Genomic DNA, 19,223 nt, shown 5'->3' with positions numbered 1-19,223 from the left:
TGTTAAATCATTAACTCTGTTAGAAAGTGATGAGTACCAACAGTGAGAGAAATATGCTACAGTTACTTATTTATACACACAGTCTTCCTATTTTTATATATATATATTTTAGTTACTAAAATGGAACCATAAGCCAGAGGGCAACGCATTCTTTCTCTCTACCGCCAGATGCACACAATAGAACTATTGCTTACAAGAAGGATCCTTGTTATTTCATATGCGATCAGCAAGAAACAGATGGAGAGTGATTATGTGTTCTATGTCCTGCTGACTGTTTTAAAGCAAATAAAAGTTCATCTGTATTTTCTGAGTTTTGATATGTAAACAATGATCACTTAGAATGAGTAAGATGCAACTTCAGAAAGGTCTGATTATTACAGATATAAAATGATATTGGGAGGTTAGGCCCATTTGGTTCTCTTAGACAAACCTTGGTGGAAGTAACTGGACCTCTGTTTCGTGAATAGTGAAATATCTATAGGAGATGTTCCAAAGGTTTTATAAAACAGAATTCATTCAATTATTCGGTCCAACATATGTTCAGGGAAGGTTTCTTGAGTACTTTCTATTTGCAAGATGCTGGGGGTGTAACGGTAAGTAAGTAACAAGGTTCCTATCACTAAGGAACACAGGAATGAGGTAAATATCATTTTTCCTCTGGCATTCTGCCATGGATGGATGGCACCACTTAAGTCAAGCTTCTAAGAACCAAGGTACTTTGTCAATAGTTGTCCAGCAGGTGACTATTACGCAGAGAGTTATAATGCCACTCCTCAGGAGAGTTAACAAGTGTCTTTGTTTGTTTGGGCTGCTATAACAAATTTTAGACTGAGTGACTTATCAACAACAAAAATTTATTCCTCTCAGTTCTGGAGGCTGGGAAGTCCAAGACTAAGGCTCTGGCGGATTTGGTGCTTTGTGAAGGCCTTCTTCCAGGTTCATAGATCTCAGGTCCTCAGATGATGGAAGGGGCAAGGCAGCCCCCTTGGGCCTCTTTTATAAGGACACTAATCATATTCATGAGGGCTCTGCCCTCATGACCTAATTGCTTTCCAAGAGCCCTACCTCCTAATACTCTTAACCTTGGGGTTAGGACTTCAAATGAATCTGGGGGAGACACAAATATTCAGTTCACAGCAACAAGATTAATGGAAATTTATAAATTTTTCCTGTTGGCATTTAACTGTTTGTTCCTCTTAGTCTACAGCCATATTTTGGCATTGTTCCCTTCTCTCATATGCAGATTTCTCCCCTTTTCTTATGGTTTATCACACTGGCATTAATCTCTCTTCCCTTTCTCCTCTCTCACTCCAGTGCCATTTTAATGAATGTCAATCTTAGTATGCCAAAGATGGTGTGTAAGGAACATCACATTGTTTTACATTAATTAATTTAAAGAAAGCTAACTGCAGCAGTTACTGTCACACTGCAAAGTATAGAGATTAAAACTCAATTATACGGTGGGTACCTGCTCTCTTTTCTGCTATTATATAGGACCAGAACTTCTGAGTTACCACCCGAGCTCCTACAAAGTGGAGGATCTTGAAGAAGTTGCTTAACTTCTTAAATTCCTACTTAGCTTATTTTGAAACTGAGTTAATTGCTCACAGAGCTTATTTGGATATTAAATGAGATAATGGATGATGAACTATTTTGTGAAGTTGGAAGCACTGTATAAATGTAAGATATTTAAATCATTCTTTTAACATATGGCTCCACAACTTACACATCCATGGTGATTATATTATAAGTCTGTTTTCATACTGCTATAAAAAACTGCCTGATACTGGGTAATTTATAAAGGAAAGAGGTTTCATTGACTCACAGTTCAGCATGGCTGGGGAGGCCTCAGGAAACTTACAATCATGTTGAAGGGTGAGGGAGAAGCAAGGCACCTTCATCACAAGGGGCAGGAAGGAGAAGTGCCAAGCCTTATAAGACCATCAGACCTTGTGAGAACTCACTCACTCTCATGAGAACAGCATGGAGTGGGGGGCTGCCCCCATGATCCAATTGCCTCTACCTTGTCAGTCTTTTGAAGGATTGGGGATTATGGGGATTATAATTCAAGCTGAGATTTGGGTGGGGACACAAAGCTAACCTTATCAGTGACCAATGTTTGGTGGTGATTAATTAAGCCAATGACTGGTTGAGATATCCTCAGGAAATTAGCAGAAGAATCTATGTGCAGAATAATGGGGATTTGATTTCAAATGGGGAGGAGATCAGGCAGGACAGCCAGAGCATCAGAAGTATTGACACAGAAGACAGTCATATGTTTCCCTGGATGATTTAAAAATACGGTGATTTTCAGCAAAATGAATAGAACTTTAAAAATATTTGTCAGTATTTCCATGCTACTAAAGATACAAGAGGTAGTCTCTAAGCGAGGCTGATTATCAATTAAGAAACAAATGGAACTCCTGTATTCCCAGCACTTGTTGAGGCTGAGTCAGGCAGATTGCTTGAGCCCAGGAATTCGAAACCATCCTGGGCAACATAGTGAAACCCTGTCTCTACAAAAAATACAAAAATCAGGCATGGTGGTGTGCACCTGTGGTCCAAGCTACTCAGGAGCTGGAGGCTGCAGTGGGCCATTAATGCACCACTGCAGTGTAGCCTGGGTGGCACGGCAGCCTGGGTGACAGAGTAAGCCCCTGTCACAAAAGAGAGAGAGAGAGAGAAGAGAGAGAAAGAAAGAACAAAAGAGGCAGTGGGAGGAATGAGGGGAGGAGGGAGGGAGGAAGGAAGGAAAGGAAGGGAGGGAGGGAGGAAGGAAGGAAGGAAGGAAGGAAGGAGAAGTAAGGAGGAGGAGGAAGGAAGGAAGGTAGGAAAGACGTGATGGGGAAGGATCTACCACGCAGAGCATACAAGAATCCCGAACCAAGAACTACCTAAAGAAATACCTCAAGCCCCAATTAACCGACAATACCGAACTACATGAACTAAATAAGAAAGCAAGACCTCAGACGATCTGCTATCTCTATCCCTGCCCTAACTAAAGACAAGACATACAGCAAGTCAAGAATACACAGTCACAGAATAAAAAAGCATAACAACATAACTAAAAGAAATGGAGGCCAAGTGAGGAATCATCTATGAACAATCTGTGATGTTAAATTCAAATTTAAAAATTAAGCATCCTGATGGAACATGTTGTAGACCTATAAATGAGACTAGAATGGCAGTGTGTTATGGTTAAAGACAAAACAAAACACACAAAAAAAGGCACCAACTTGAGGATAATAACTAGAAAACCTAATATATTTGGTTCTTTAATCCTGTTTCTAGCATGTACCAGGCACAATGCCAGGTACTATTTGAATGTAGGAATATATAAATTGCTATCATCCTGTGGGGACAAGCCAGTAAGAAGGGGGAAAAATAGAACTGAAAGGTTTAATCTAAAATCTCTAAGAGGGAGAAGGGTCTATTTTGAGGCAGAAAAGTGAGGAGAGTGAAAAAAATGGGAGAAAATTGTTTTCTCCCTTCTCTAGGTATTATTGTCCTTGTTTGAGAGATGAGGAAATTGAGGCACAAAAAGGTTAAGTAACTTGTCTAAATTTGCTCCTATTATATTTATACTTTTATTTGTAAGACATAATTTGATTACATGACGGCAAAACAAAAGGTCTGAAAAGCAAAATGCATCAAATGTGAACATAATTATGGTGATGTGAACACACCTTCATTTACTAGCAACCAAAATGCCTTTGATAGTAAAAGTATGAACCAAAATATACATTTTTCCATTATGCTTTCCTACTGTAAACATTAATCACTGTTAGGTGTTAAACTATGAACTGCTTTTCTCTCAAAAAGAGCATCTAGAAAGCATAAGAAATTAAGGCTTGACTACCTGGTTTTGGGGAAGAAAGTCATGTAACAGTACAGTTCAAGTTTTCTATAAATTCAGAATCTCTACCTTAAATTGGGTCTTTACTGCCAATTATTAATTCACACCACGTTGATTCCCTAGGACACCACATAATGCTTCTTTCCAACCATTCCCATCCTCCTCAAGGTCCCAGTCTCTTTAGAACCTCTTGATAGCAGGACCTTGCTTTTACTTTCACGGAGATTGAAAGTTGAGAAATGAAAATAACTAAATTGCATGGAGGCTAAACGTGGTGTCTGTAGGAGGGAGAGTCAGACTGGATATGGCTCCCTGAAAGAGAAAAAAAAAGAAACCAAGACTGTCCTGTGTAGGTCTGAGAGACTGACTCACTGTACCTGAAATGCATGAAAGTGAGACAGCAGCAGAACGCCAATCTATTCATTTGAAACACCAAATGTAACTGTCTCATTCACATGATCCACACACTCTCTCCTCATGTGAACCTGTATATAAGAATCTACATCATTATCAGAAATAACTTGTGAAACTCCTTTGTGAGTGGGTTGTCACAGGAACAAGGACACCTGATGTCTGCAGGATGTGTGCTTTCTCTCCCTGCAATCAGATCGCCCTGGAACCTTAAGGTGTTTGGAAAGCAGGAATCAAAGAGAGCAGGGTTGAAATAGATGAATCTCCAGATTTCCTCCTGGGCCCTCTTCTCCCTGCTCTGTATCTTTTCCCAGGCTATTTCACCCACACACTTAATTTACCACACTGAACAGAGGCAGATGACTCACAAATTTGAATCCCCCAGCCCCAACCCCTGCCTCAGGTTTCATCCCACACATCCACCTATTTGACATTTCCACTTGAATGTCTCAAAGGCATCTCAAAATAAATATTTCCCCCAAAGCAAATCAGTAACTTTCCCCTCAAAACCATCTCTCCTAGTGTTCTCAGTCTCAGTAAATGGCACTGCATTCATATGGCTAAATAAGATAGACTCCCATAGGCCATCTTTGATGTCTTCTCCCATTTACCCTTTTAGCTGATTCTTCTCCAAGTTCTGTTGATTCTAGCTTTTAAAACCTCTCACCAACCTCTACACTTCCATCCGTCACCATCAACATAACCATGTTCAAATCACCCTCATCTCTCACCTGGTGAGAAATGCCTCTAAATGATCTTCAAACTTTCATTTTCCAATTCTTTCTTCATATTTTAACCATAATGTTTCACTTAAAACACTTCACATTTAATACGCCCAGAACCCACCAGCAATGATTTCCCACTGCTATTAGGATAAATGAATTCAGATCTTCTAAATGCCATTTGAGGTTCTGCATGGTCTGAGTACCCCTCTCCAGCTTTACCTTCCTCTGCAGCCCTGTACCCCCACAGCTGCAGCCACCTCGTGTTTCAGCCTCTCTTATCTGCTGTACCCGCAGAGGGACAGAACTTGGCACATAATGTTCCTCCTGTCTATCATACTCTCATACTCATCTCCTCTTCAAACAATTAGCTGTTGCACATCTTTCAGATCTGGTTCAAATAGTGCTTCTTCAATGAACCCTTTGCTGGCCACGCTGACTTGAACAAATTGTCCTGTCTAGGTTCTTATGTCCTCATTTATCTATCCTTCACAACATGAGTCACTATTGCCATTTTATATTTGTAAGCTCCATGACAGAAAAAAATTGTATCATTTTTACTTATCATTCTTGCATCCTAATGCTTTGCACAGCTTTGCCCATAATAGGTATGCAACCATATTTGTCAAAACAGTAAACAAAAAATAATGGGTGAAATATATGCTGTGATACCATGGCATCAGGATAAGATTGCCTGAAGCATATCTCTCCTTGTAACAATAGGCAGGCATTAGGAACTGAATGCTGGAAGTCAGATGTCTGTTCCTGGTCCCACAGTGCAGTGTCAACATCTGAATGGACCCTGTAGCCAGGCAGTCTGGATTAGAACTCATACTTTATTACTTGTGTGAACAGAGCAAGTTATTTATTTGCTCCAAGTCTCAATCTTTTCATGTTTAAAATAGGAAAAATGCTGATACTTAGAAAATTAGGTAAGTATGAGGATTGAATAGTACTGAGGCTCTATACATTAAGTTCTCAATAAATATAAAAAAGCTATTGTTAATATTATAGGCCTCTTTCTTTGTTTTTTTCTTTTCTTTTTTTTTTAGACAGAGTCTTGCTCTGTCTCCCAGGCTGGAGTGCAGTGGCATGATCTCAGCTCACTGCAACACCCCTCTCCTGGGTTCAAGTGATTCTCTTGCCTCAGCCTCCTGAGTAGATGGGATTACAGGCACCTGCCAGGATGCCCAGCTAATTTTTGTATTTTAATAGAGACGGAATTTCGTCATGTTGGCCAGGCTGGTCTTGAACTCCTGACCTCAGGTGACCTGCCCGCCTTGGCCTCCCAAAGTGTTGGGATTATAGGCACGAGCCACTGTGCCTGACCATGTTTCTTTCTTTATTGCTGTTCTTGTAAGTCTGATCAGTGGCTCCCTGGTCTGATTGACTTGTCTCTGTAGTATTGCAGAAATATTAGTATTTAACGTCAGCATCCCCAGAGGGAATGCTCCCTCCCTACTCACTATCTATACCTTTGAGCAATAGACTGCTTTAGGCAACTTTGCGTATCTATGCCTAGATGTGCTATGTGTTGGTCTCAAAATTCCCTAATATTTAAATTCTCAGGGACCACTACCTTGCGATAATCCCTCAGAACTAACCACAAAGGAAAATGTTTTTGGATCTGTATTTGATCCTTGCCACAGTCATGTGCGTGAAAACTGCAGTTGTCTTGCTGGCAATTCTAAAGATGTAAAAAATGAAATAACATTGTGCATGTTCCTCTCATAGGATTCCAAAAACACATATTTGAGAAAAACTTAAAATATGAATCTATTTAACAATCTTATGCCTTGTCCTTCCTTTTGGGTTATCATATCTAGGTGGTAAATTTAGAATTTGGCACATCCTTGGCATGTCATCAGGAGCATTGTGTCCTGTTTATTGTGTTTTCTCTTTCACACTGTGAACCACTACCTTTATTGCTATCATCATCAGCTCTTGACTTGGCAACTCTGTCGTAGCCTCTCCCATCCTTTTCGCCCAGCTTTTGAGTTGGAAATATTGCTGTCTTCATTTTTTTTTTTAAATTTTTCTCTAAGGAAATGTTTACAAAGCAGGCCGGTCTCACCAACCTGATGCTTCTAGGACCTCTGCCCTTGACACTGGTTGAGAGCAGGGGTGCTGCTGCAATTCGGAGTTAGATTTTCTACCAGCACTAAGTCGTGCTTGGCTTGCTTCGTGGCAGCAATTACTTATGAGGGCCTGCAATGTGCCAGGCATGGGTCACAACAATCAATTTCTCCTTTCTCAGGGGCCTGGGATCAGTGGCCAGAACAGCCAAATGACTGACTTTAAATAAAACACATCTGACTACATGCACATTTTGAGGAATCTTCTATATATACAACAACGTTCCAGCTAGAAAGCCAGCATACATTGAGTATATTGCTATAAAATGGGATGCCAAAAATGAAAACCCACAATAAAAAACAGTGGCTTCGCAGTTTCAGTAAGGGACTGTCAGAAGGAAGAATTGTTGCTATTAAAAAATTATGGGAAAAGTAAAGACATTAATTTTGCATGTCTTACATTACTGTGTTTACAATCTGTTATGTTTTAGATAAAGGTCTAGAAAAGATTTCTCATACTTCCTATGCAGCTTAGTTTCAGTGTATTCCTCCAGGAGAAAAGAATAAGGGGAAATCAAATAAATGTGTTTGTGCACAAGGAAAAAATAATTTGGTTGCCAAAGGAAAAATTTATCAGGTTGAAAGTTAGTCTCTAGAGATAGTTACTGTGAAATCAAGGTTTGCTTTTTTCCCCTCTTCAAAACTTCTTTGATCTTCTATTGTGTCATTTGTGGAGAAGCTCAATGCCATGAAAAGTATCAAAATATATAACCATTAAAAGCCATGAGTTCTAAAACAAAACATATGTAAAATATCAGGAATTCAAGTCTTTAAAAAAATACCTAATGCATCCAAAATCAAAGCCGTCTGCTGTATCACTAAAATTAAGATAAAAATAGCAAACACGTTTTCTGTGATCCTTTAAAGTAAGAGGATTTACTCTCCCATCTCTAGGGATTCTTTGGATAGATGATGGACTTCAAGGGGGTCTCTGGCTTCATGATTTTGATTCCAAAATTCTGTGTACAGGCATATTTACCTTCTTCTGAGACAAGAGTCCATTATTTCATCTGATTCTCAAAGATCCATGACATCTCAAAATGAAGAGCCTCCACAGGAAAAAAAGAAAAAAAAAAAACTCTATTCAAAAATTTTATAAATAAAATCTATCATTTGTATAACTAAATTCATAACTAATTACTAGAAAATGGAAATGTATTTTATTTGGAATATGAGTAAAAGATTAAGTTTTTTTTTTTTTTTTTTTTTTTTTTTTTGCTTAATTTCTTTCAACAAGATAGGAACAGAAAAAGAGAAGTAGAATATTTCCTTTTAGAAAAGGTAGTATAGGTCGGGCGTGGTGGCTCATGCCTGTTATCCCAGCACTTTGGGAGACTGAGGCGGGCAGATCACAAGGTCAGGAGTTCAAGACCAGCCTGGCCAATATGGCGAAACCCTGTCTCTACTAAAAATACAAAAATTAGCTGGGCGTGGTGGTGGGCATCTGTAGTCCCAGCTGCTTGGGAGGCTGAGGCAGAAGAATCACTTGAATCCAGGAGGTGGAGCTTGCAGTGAGCCGAGATCATGCCACTACACTCCAGCCTGGGCAACAGAGTGAGACTTTGTCTCAAAAAAAAAAAAGTAGTATAACTACAACTTAGGTGAAGGAATGGGCTGCAGAGATTGAAGGGCTCTTAAAACCTTTGATAAATGTTTCTAAAACGCATAACGTATTTCATCCAAAGCCCCCCAGATTAATCACAATGCCCACTTTGGTTACACTCTAAAATTCTTAAAACTCCTCTTTCAATTTCATTATTTTCTCCCTCCTTGTCATTCAAGATGTCAGCCAGAAACTTTCTGCCTCTGTCTATGAGATTCAGCTACTTGGATGTCCAGCCTAAAAGTCATTTCAATGCTGCACATCTTACAGTAAACATGTGCCATCCCTCCCTCAAAACCTGGACTTCCTCCAATGGTCCCTGTCTCAGTAAAGGCCTCAGCCAGTTGCCCAAGCTGGAAGTTTAGAACCCATTCTTGTTATTTCCCTATTTCTTATCCTATTTTTCATAAAGTCCTGGCAATTTTAAACATCTCCCAAATTTGTCCCCTTTTGTCTATCTCCACTATGTCCATCCTGGTCCAGGCTACCCTCATCTCTTGCCTGAATGAGAAATCTTCCACCCTGTTAGATTCATATCTTGCTGCTTTCTTACAAACCATCCTTTTCCATGGCAGCCAGCTATTATTTAAAAACACAAGTTTTTTTTTTTTTTTAAGTCAATCATATGCTTAAAATCATTCAATGACCTCCAGTAGCTCTTCATACAATGACCAAAATATTTATTGTATTTGACATGGATGCAAAATCTTTAGTTAATTGGCCCCTGACTTGTTCTCCATAGTATCTTTTACCATTCTCCTTGCTCTCAGCCACATAGCTTCACTGGTTTCTAGATTTCTCAAGCACGTTAAGCTCCACGCCTGCTTAAGGCCTTGCACATTGTGTGCGGTGCTTGAATCTTCCTTCTAACCACACTACCTGCTTTGTCTTTTCCCACTCCACTCTGTTCTCAGCTCATATATCACCTCAGGAGGAAGTTTCCATCAACCTCTCCCCCAAAGTCAGTTAGTCACCCTCTTTTCATGCTCACGGCCCCCTCTACTTTTAAAAATTATTACTTTGATTGACACATGATAATACATATTTATAGAATAGAGGAAGAATGGGAGAGGGGGATAGTTAGACATCGGTTAATGGATACAAAATTACAGCTAGATAGGAGGATTATGTTCTACTTTATACATATACATATATGTCAGATAAGACAGATTGTAATTTCATAGTTTTTTATTGAGGACTCTACCTCTACCTCCATTGCTTGGCAATAGCTCCAATATTGTTTGTTTTGTACATCAGTATAATAAAATCTCTGTTTTATTCCAAATAAATATTGAGTAATGAATGAATGAACTAACAATTCTGATCTCTATGAGGAATCTACAAAATATAAGAGGAAGAGAAAAAAAAAAAAACATGAAAATACAGAAAGACCCTATACTGGAGATCTGTTTATCACGAACAAAACATAAACATTCCTTTTTTGAGAAATTTGTTTCCTGATAGTTTGTCAGCATTTCAGCAGAAAACAGGATTTGTTTCAAATGAAGAGACTTGTTGAAAAACTTCAATAGAAGTATGGAGCAAATGAGGAGAACAAACAACGGATGATGAAGGAACAGAGACCAGTAACAGTGGAAAGTTATTACTGTTACAGTAGGTAATTAGTCAGGCAAGAGCAGGGCAGGAGAGGGTCCTTCCCACCCACGAGGAATGTCAGGTTACCATCAGGTGGTGGTCAGGCAGTTGTTAACTGTCTCTCTAAAATAATAATTGGTAGCTGCCAGCACCAGGAAAAGCCAGTCTTTCAGTAGACAGGAAAAAAATCTGAAAGTGGTGATCAGCAGCTTCCTGATAAGATCTCAGGAGTTGGGCAAGTGGGCTCAAGCATGTGCAGTAAGAGGCAAAATGGTGGAGTTTAACTGATATACTTCCTAGGGACACTCAACTGGTAAGGGAAGAATGCCTCAAATACACCTCTGTACCACTTCAAGAAACACTGCACACACTCGCCTTCCAAATGCTGGCAGGCCACTGTGCATGTGGACAGCCCACTCCAAGGGAAAAAAAATCAGGGGAGAAGTAATGCAGATCCCAGAAGAATGCCAACATGTAAAAGGCCAAGTCAAAAGGTCAAACCATCGATCTGATCTCTTCAGTTGCCTGCTTGGCCCTCTTCCAAGTGTACTTTACTTCTTTTTGCTCCTGCTTTAAAGCTTTTTAATAAACTTTCACTCCTGCTCTAAAACTTGCCTCAGTCTCCCACTCTGCCTTATGCCCCTCAGTTGAATTCTTTCTTCTGAGGAAGCAGGAATTGAGTTGCTGCAGACCCATATGGATTCGCCACCGGTAACATACTTTGGTGCCGTATGACTCGGATAACTTCCAACACTAACACACTTTGGTGCTGTATGACTAGGATACGTTCTCCAGTGGTAAGACACCTCTACATCTCACTTTCCTTGGCCGGAGGCATTTAACCCCCCGTACATGGTTTTCTTCTCCCCTTTTACTATCGTGCTTACTGAACAACTCCCAGAATGATTCATCGCTGCCACAGTGGCTCTGCTCCCTCAAGCTAATCTCACAGATCACCCTGATGGATGGCTCGTGGGGGTGGAAAGGATCTTGGGGTCCTCGCCAAGTAAAACTGAGGCACTAATGGCCTTCCTAAACAGAAGGCTTGTGACAATGGTAAGGCTAAAGCTTAAAACTGTGCAATGCCTGGAGTTTCCTCTGTTTTTTTTCAACTAAAATTGGTTCTTTCCCAAGAACACACACTGCCTATTTTCCTGTTTTTCTGTGTGTATTCTGAAATGGCCTTGCACACTTGCTGGACTGTCTACCTCAGGGGCAAGTCTGCCTCTTTGTTTTTACTTTGCATGCCACATGACTTTTAAACACACACTCCCTGTTATTTGTGTGCCCATGGCTCTTACTGCCTTTGTGTGGCAGCAAAGACATGGGCTCTCTTGCAGATATCCCCTGAGAGTTACACTTATTTTTACCCTACCAGTTCAGATGACCTCCAACACTTCCCATGTCTGCTGACACATTGCCAGGACAGACACCAATTAGAACTCCAGCTCTGACAGATCCTTATGACTTATCATATACTTTTCAATACTTACCAATACTTTTCTGTTAATGCCCCAGGGCTGAGTTTTCTGGTTGTTTTTGAAATAGTTTGTCTGTCTGCCTAGGGTCTCACTCTGTGGTCCTTTAAGGACCCCATTTATGTGCTTTTCTTGAGGTAGCACTCCTTTGGGAGGCGGGAAATTCTTCTTTTGCCATTTATACATTCTTACCCCAAGCCCTAAGTCCTCTGGAGGTTACTCCTTTATGTCAAGAGGGCAAATAAATATTGCCCTATTGAATCCAAGGGCTGCTGTTTTTGCAAGCATATGAAGCCTTTCCAGGGGTATCTCTCATGCTTTCTCCCACTTCTTCCTGTACCCTCCATTTCTCTAACCACTTCCACATGCTTCCCAACATGCATCAAGACCTTCAAGGTGATATTGAAAGGGAGGGAAGTCCAGACTTCTTGCAGCAGTTAGCTGAAAAACAGGCTTCTCTTCTACTTAAAGAATGTGGGAAATGGGAATCTAAGAAAAGAGACAACCATTTTGTTTCTAAAATGCTCTGAATGAGAATCACTATAAGGTCATGGAGACAAGGATATAGGCTGACCAAGGCCGCAGGCACAAGAGACCCATAGGTTGGGTTGGTCCCAGACTAACAGATCACTATTAGAACAGAGATGAAGGTAAGATTAGGGTTACACAGTAAGACCAGTTCATTCCAGAACCCAAAGGATGAACAAGTGGCCCACTGTTCACTCCAGTATCTCCTCTGTTCTCAAGTGGGTAACTGTGATGAGACGGGACCAAGGTTAAAGGCCCATGGTAACACTAGTTTATTCCAGAACCCTAAGGGCAACAGAAGGATGAACAGGGAATGCCCCATTCAGGATAATAGGAAAGTAAAAGAAGATGCCTTATTTTTCCTTTTATTCTTCCTCTGTTCTCTCTTTGAAAATGGGTAATTGCATCTCCACATCACAGGACACGCCCCTTGGATACTTCCTCAAGAACTGAGAAAAGTTTCATCCCCCGCCCCCCCAAAAAAAAAAATTGGCTGTGATTAGCCTATAAAATGAACTGGAAAAAAATTATGAAAGTCAGCCTTAGAACCCAGTGCCCTTATGCAGGAAATCCTCAAATTAACCTCCTCAGTCTTTTATAACTGAGAGCAGAATAAGGAGGACAGGGCTGGGACAAAGGAGAAATGCAGGGACAAGAGACAGGCTAAACTGTTGGCTGCTTTAAAAGCTCTCCAGCCCCATCCAGGTTACCCTCAGAATGCCCTCATGTGTAACTGCCATCAGTATAGGAAGTCAAGCCACTGGAAGGCAAACTGCCCCAATGGGAAAAATGGGAAAAAGTCCCACATAGCTTGCCCCCTCTGCCACAAGCTCAGCTGCTGAAAATGAGACTGCCCTTAGGGCCAAAGAGCTCCTGGGAAAGAATCCCAACCCCTGATGGACTTGAGCTGAAGGGGCTCTCTGCTCTGGCTGGCTTCCAAATCAGACATTATTATCAACAAGACAAAGTCATGGGTGATTCTGGAGGCAGCAAGTAAAATTATAAATGTCCCTTTTGGGTTCAAGAGCTACTTTGTGCTAGTCTCTTTCTCTGAGCAACTCTCTTTCAAATCCTGTTGGGTAATGGGGCAAATGGCTCCCTATCCTTCCAAAAGAAAAGATTCCCACCTCTTTGGGGCAAAAATATACTTTCCAAGATGGGTGCCTGCTTAATATTTACCCAGTCTCTGAATTCATCTTTCTCTCTGATAGCTCTATTTCTAACCAATAACTTTAACCTGGTCAGTCCTAACTCAAGAGTTTACAAATAGCCCACACTTATACAGACAAGCCATAGCAAAAATCTAACTGAAAAATCTCTTGAGGGGGGATAACTTACATAGTACCTAGATAACCTCTTTATCTACTCCCCCTTCACAGGACTTACATAGTAATATGCAGTACAAACCAAAACTTCCTAATGGAAGGATAATGCCTTTTGTCTAATTCAAAGGTTATAAATGTAAAAATGTATTTTTGGTAAGGAAGGTTATAAATTTAAAAGATTTTATATGAGAAAGAATCTCATATGGTAAATTCTTGCCCTAAAGTAAAATGATTGGTTGTTTAAAAATATAGATGTTTAGGATAACTCAGAACATCTAAGCATGTCATAGGTGGTCTGTATAAGTCATAAAAAGATTCATGAAAGGTAACTTATGAAAGAAATGTTATATAATTTTAAAGGTTATTAGGCCTACTAAATGCTTCATAAACTGCTACTATGACTCTTAACTGTAACATTACTACTCTTAGCACTGAGTAGGAAAGGGGAGAAAATAGCATCATTAATGCTCAGTGGGATCTGGGAATACAGACTGTGGCCTCCCAGTGGAAAGAAACAATGGTTAAGGAAAAAGGTGGAATTGGGCCTAGGAAAATATGGTGCCAAAGGAGGAAGAGTGAAGGGGAGAAATACTCTATGCCCTCTTCCTTTCCACCCTTTCCACTCTGATCTCCTGCGCTTGTCTTCCATTGGTTGAACCCAATTAGAAGCTAGCTGGTCACTAAGCCTGGGATTTGTAGTTCACATGGGGTCAGCCTGCTGCATAAACAGTGCATGATAGAAAAGAGTAGGCAATGAATCTGCAGCAGAGGGTGGACACAGGCACGTATTTTCTATTTATGCCATGGGAGAAAAAGTGTCTCTGTTAAACCACTCTCTTAAAATGGAGACTTATTTTACTACAAGAAAAAGATGCTTAGAATGTCACCTGTTATGAAAGTCTAGACAAATGTGGTTGGCAATATCTGTGTGCTAAACAAAACTGGGTCACAAAGATGGTTTAGCCACATAGGTAAATTATAATCAAAACTCAAATTCCTCTAATATGCAGAAGTCCTGGCCAAAAAACCAAGAAGATTTATTTCAGTTAAAAGAGATAGAAGAATGAATTTAATCTGTGATGAAGAACCAAAGGATAGTTAGCAAGAATACAAATATAAAACACTGCAATGAATCTAACACAGGGAATGCTAATTTGATATCTGTTTGCCTCAGTTTCTTTGATAGGTTAAATAATGCCCACCCACCACCCCAAAAATGTCCCAGTCCCAATCCCTGGAACCCATGAATATATTTTAAGTTACATGGTAAAAGAAAATTAAGTTTGCAGATGGAATTAAATTTGCTAATCAGCTGGCCTTAAAATAGGGAGATTATCCTTGCTTCTCAGGGTAGGGCCAATATAATCATTAGAGTCCTTAAAAGTAGAAAGGAAGAAGGAAGAGAAGGTTAGAGTCATGCTATATAAGGAGGACTTCAAAGCTGCTCTTACAGGCTTTGAAGATGGAGAAAGAGAGTATGAACCAAGGAATGTGGGCAGCCTCTACAAGCTGGAAAAGCAAAGGAAATGGATTATCCAATAGAGCCTTTAGAAAGGAAGGGAGGCCTACAGACACATTGATTTAGCTCAGTGAGACTCAGGTCAGACTTCTGACATACACAACTGTGAGATCATACATTTCTGTAATGTTAAGACACTCAGTGCATGGCAATTTTTTTCAGTGGCAACAGAAAACAAACACAGTCTCTTTGTGCATAAAATAGTGGCTAAAAATTCTACTGTTGAGAAGAAAACTAAAATATGACTGAGCTCCCCCTACAAAAACAAATATTGTAAGTCTAAGATTTGTGTTTTATGATGTGCGAGTCTGATTCTTAAAGACAATTCATTGCAGAAAACTTCCCTAAAAATTTAACTAGATGAATTATAGAGAAGTCATTTAAAACCTTTCTCCCCTGCTTGTAGAGCACAACTACTAGAAATCAGCTGGACAATATCCTACTTTAAAATTGATCAATTTATTTATTATTATTTATTTATTGCTTGCAACAAGAATAACAACTGCATATATTTATACAATTAATTATAAATTATAAAATAAATCTCTAATATCTTCCATTACTTAGACTGTAGTAGCAAATAGATATTGAAGTTTCATGGTATTGTCCAGGAAGGCTGCTCAAGTAGCCAGAATAACTCTCCTCTGGACTCTGTCTATCTCTGGGTCCCCTCCCCTTGTCATTGTTTACATCTGGCTAGTAGAGGGGAAAGAGCTTGGAGCAGCACATGGAGAGATTTGTTGGCAAGGTCTGAAAGATGCATGTATCCTTTATGATGAATTAAATCTTGGTCACTTCAGTACACCTTACAACTAAGATATTTAGAAATGCAATCTAGCTATATGTATAAATATATGCACCTTGAATTAACTGTCTCAAGTTAAATTTTATTATTTGCAACTAAAAAGTCCAAACTAATCCAATATAGAAACAAGTTTTTTGAGGTCCTGGTAAAATGTTTAGAATTAATACCGAAAAAGCTTTGCTACAAAAGAATGAAAGTCAGCTCTCTTGAAAGGGGAAAATGCAAGAGAAATACCTAAATAAGCATATCTACAGAGAAGAGAGTTACTTATAAAGAACCAGAAAATTGAAAATTGCCTCAGGACAATTCTAAACTGTTGTGCTGTTTATCAGTGTTCAGATAGCTCTTGATGTGGAGGCGTTGCATGGAAAAATCTTACTTTAGCCATTGTCCTCAGTAGCAACTTTTATCACAGTTCCTAATAAACAGCAGAATTGATTTCATTTTCTCCCCGCTTCCCTCTAGATCTTTGCAAACATTAATCAATTACTGAAATGGCAAAAGGCACAAAGCAGAAGAGAAGAATAAAAAGAACAGATAATCTGCAAATTAGAAAATCCATCTTCGGTAACAGAGAAATGACCTCTTATGAATAGTGAGTTATTTAGGTTTCATGAGGTAGTTGTCTGGAGAGAAAAGAAGAAAAGCAAAAGTTTAGGCTAACAATTTGGGCATAATTGGGTAGTGGAATAAGTTATTAAGATAACAACAGTGAAGAATATTCTAGAACATTTAGAAATTTTCATGTAGGTTTATGTATGTTTAAAATATTACACACTTGCAGAAACCACCAACATAATTTGTTGCAAGCCTAAGGCATTTTGAAGTTGACTTTAGAATAAAGCTTCTCCTTGCATCATTGCAAATGTGTCATGACTAGGGAGGTGAGGGCAGCATTCAGTACACGTACTTAGGGATCTGTGAAGTGCCAGGTCGAGTGACTCACATCAAATTAGGTGCATCTGTTCACCTACCTTTTCTCCTGTGATAATATTCAGCTATGTAACTTACAATGAATCTTCCTCATGGTGTTAAATGTATCAGAAATATATTCCAATGTTTATTTTAGATTTGGGCTATTTCAAGGGAAGGGGCAATTGGTATTCATAGCAAGTTATAAAATTCTGAAATAGACTGTGTATATTGAATTACAAATTAAAATGACTGATTGAAACAGGACTAGCATTTTTCTAAACTGTGAGTATGACTTGGAAAAAAAAAGTAAATGGTGTTATACATTTTTTGTTGTCTAAATTTTAGACACTCATATTTACTTCTAAGCTAGACCACCCATTTTTTTTTTGAGGAAAAACATACACCATAATGAGTCTTTAAGGGATGAAATTGTAAAACTAGGTCCCCACATTATGCTGAAGAAAGACAGGGACATTACTTGCATGCAGATGTTTCCGGTCTAAGAAGTTATTTGTTCTATTGGGAAATGTTAATTGAGTCCCTTTTAGTAGAACCTGGTCTCTGTGGATTTGGTTGTCTTTGGGAGAAACGTTCCTTTTTCAAAACTGCCCAGTGCTATAGATTACTGCTTATTCTCAGAGTTGTAGGTATAAAACCCTCAGGCAGGAAATCTGAAAGGAAGATCATCAAGAATGCTGGAAACACTGGTAGGCATAAAGCTCCCTGGAGGAAGCCTGATGAGAGGAACCTGATGCTCCATGTGTGGCATTATTTAAGATTGAATAACTTCACTGCAGGCACAGTGGATTACTTTGTTCTGATGAGTCATAGGACTGCACCCTGATAGGTGGAGTTTCCTTGATGATTCCCTAATGTTTCCGCTGTCAGTCATACAGAGAAAGGTCAGATTGAGGACAGGAAATGAGGTAAGCCGTAGGGTGAAGAGGTGGCTGAGAAAGGCATTTCTTGCTGGGACCTATTGACAATTTGGTCTAGGTTCATAAAATGTACAAAGAAGGCTTGCTGATTAAAAGTGCAGAACAAAACTTTGCAGCCAAAAGTATGTTGATCTGCTACCTGAGTAACAAGTTGCTGAACAGTGGTACTCAAAGTATAGTTCCCAGATAAGAGCAGGTGAAAGAAGTATGCCAAGAGCTGATAAAAGAAGTCTGCCATCAGTCAATGATGACAAAGTACAGAAATGTAGAGCTAGAAACTTTTAGAACAGATTGCTTAATTTTACGTTTATTTAATCTAACAATAAATAAATTGAAGTTTGTGTTTTTATAGCTTTTTGAATTTCATGATTTTAGCTATTTATTTTTACTACATTTTAGAAAAGTTTTAGTCAGTGACAGATTAAAAATAAAAAGAATGGTCCTGTATCATAAATAGCTTGAAAGCACTTGTGTTAACCTCTTTATTGAAGTTTCATATCTAGAAAATGTCACAGATGTATTGCAAATAATAAATGAGGTGATGTTTGGAAAGTGCTTAGCCTAATACCTGGCACTTAGTAGCTACTCGATAGACAGAAGCTAATTGTAATATATAGAAATTGTTATTATTTAAGTTGGGACATAGAAAATGAAGAGGAATTCCCTACATGAAGGAGTTAAGAGTGTAAGCTAGAGAGAAGGACCAGGATATGCAAAAATATAAATTTATGAAAGAGCATGCCAATTGTTATTTGTCCATTCTCACACTGCTATAAATATACTACCTGAGACTGGGTAATTTATAAACAAAAGAGGTGTAATTGATTCACATTTCTGCATGGCTGAGGAGGCCTCAAGAAACTTACAATCATGGCAGAAGGGGAAGGGGAAGCAAGCAACTTCACAAGGTGGCAGGAGAGAGAGTGAGAGGAAGTGCCACACTTTAAAACCATCAGCTCTTCTGAGAACTCACTCACTATCACGAGAACAGCATGGGGGAACCCACCCCCATGATCCAATCACGTCCCACCAGGTCTCTCCTTCAACATATGGGGATTATAATTTGAGACGAGATTTGGATGGAGACACAGAGTCAAACCGTATCACCAATATGGCTGAAATTTGAATGTGCAGGTCAAAGCCATAACAACTAAAATATAAGTGTGGTCATTATGTGTCCTGGGATGTGCTGGAAAGTCTTGTTCAATAGTCGAGCCTACTAAGGAGATAATTAAGGAAAACTAGTGCCATTAAGAAGATTACTCCTTAAGAATTATTTTAAAACCCTAGAAATTTGAATATTTATAACTCTCATATTCTTTCTAATTTTAGTTCTGAAAATATAGCCATTCTAAATGTTGATGGTGTTTGACATTTTTAAATTGGTGAGAT

This window comes from Rhinopithecus roxellana, chromosome 10 (genome assembly GCF_007565055.1).
Source record: "Rhinopithecus roxellana isolate Shanxi Qingling chromosome 10, ASM756505v1, whole genome shotgun sequence".
Classification (NCBI taxonomy): Eukaryota; Metazoa; Chordata; class Mammalia; order Primates; family Cercopithecidae; genus Rhinopithecus; species Rhinopithecus roxellana.
This window is presented reverse-complemented; position numbering follows the sequence as displayed.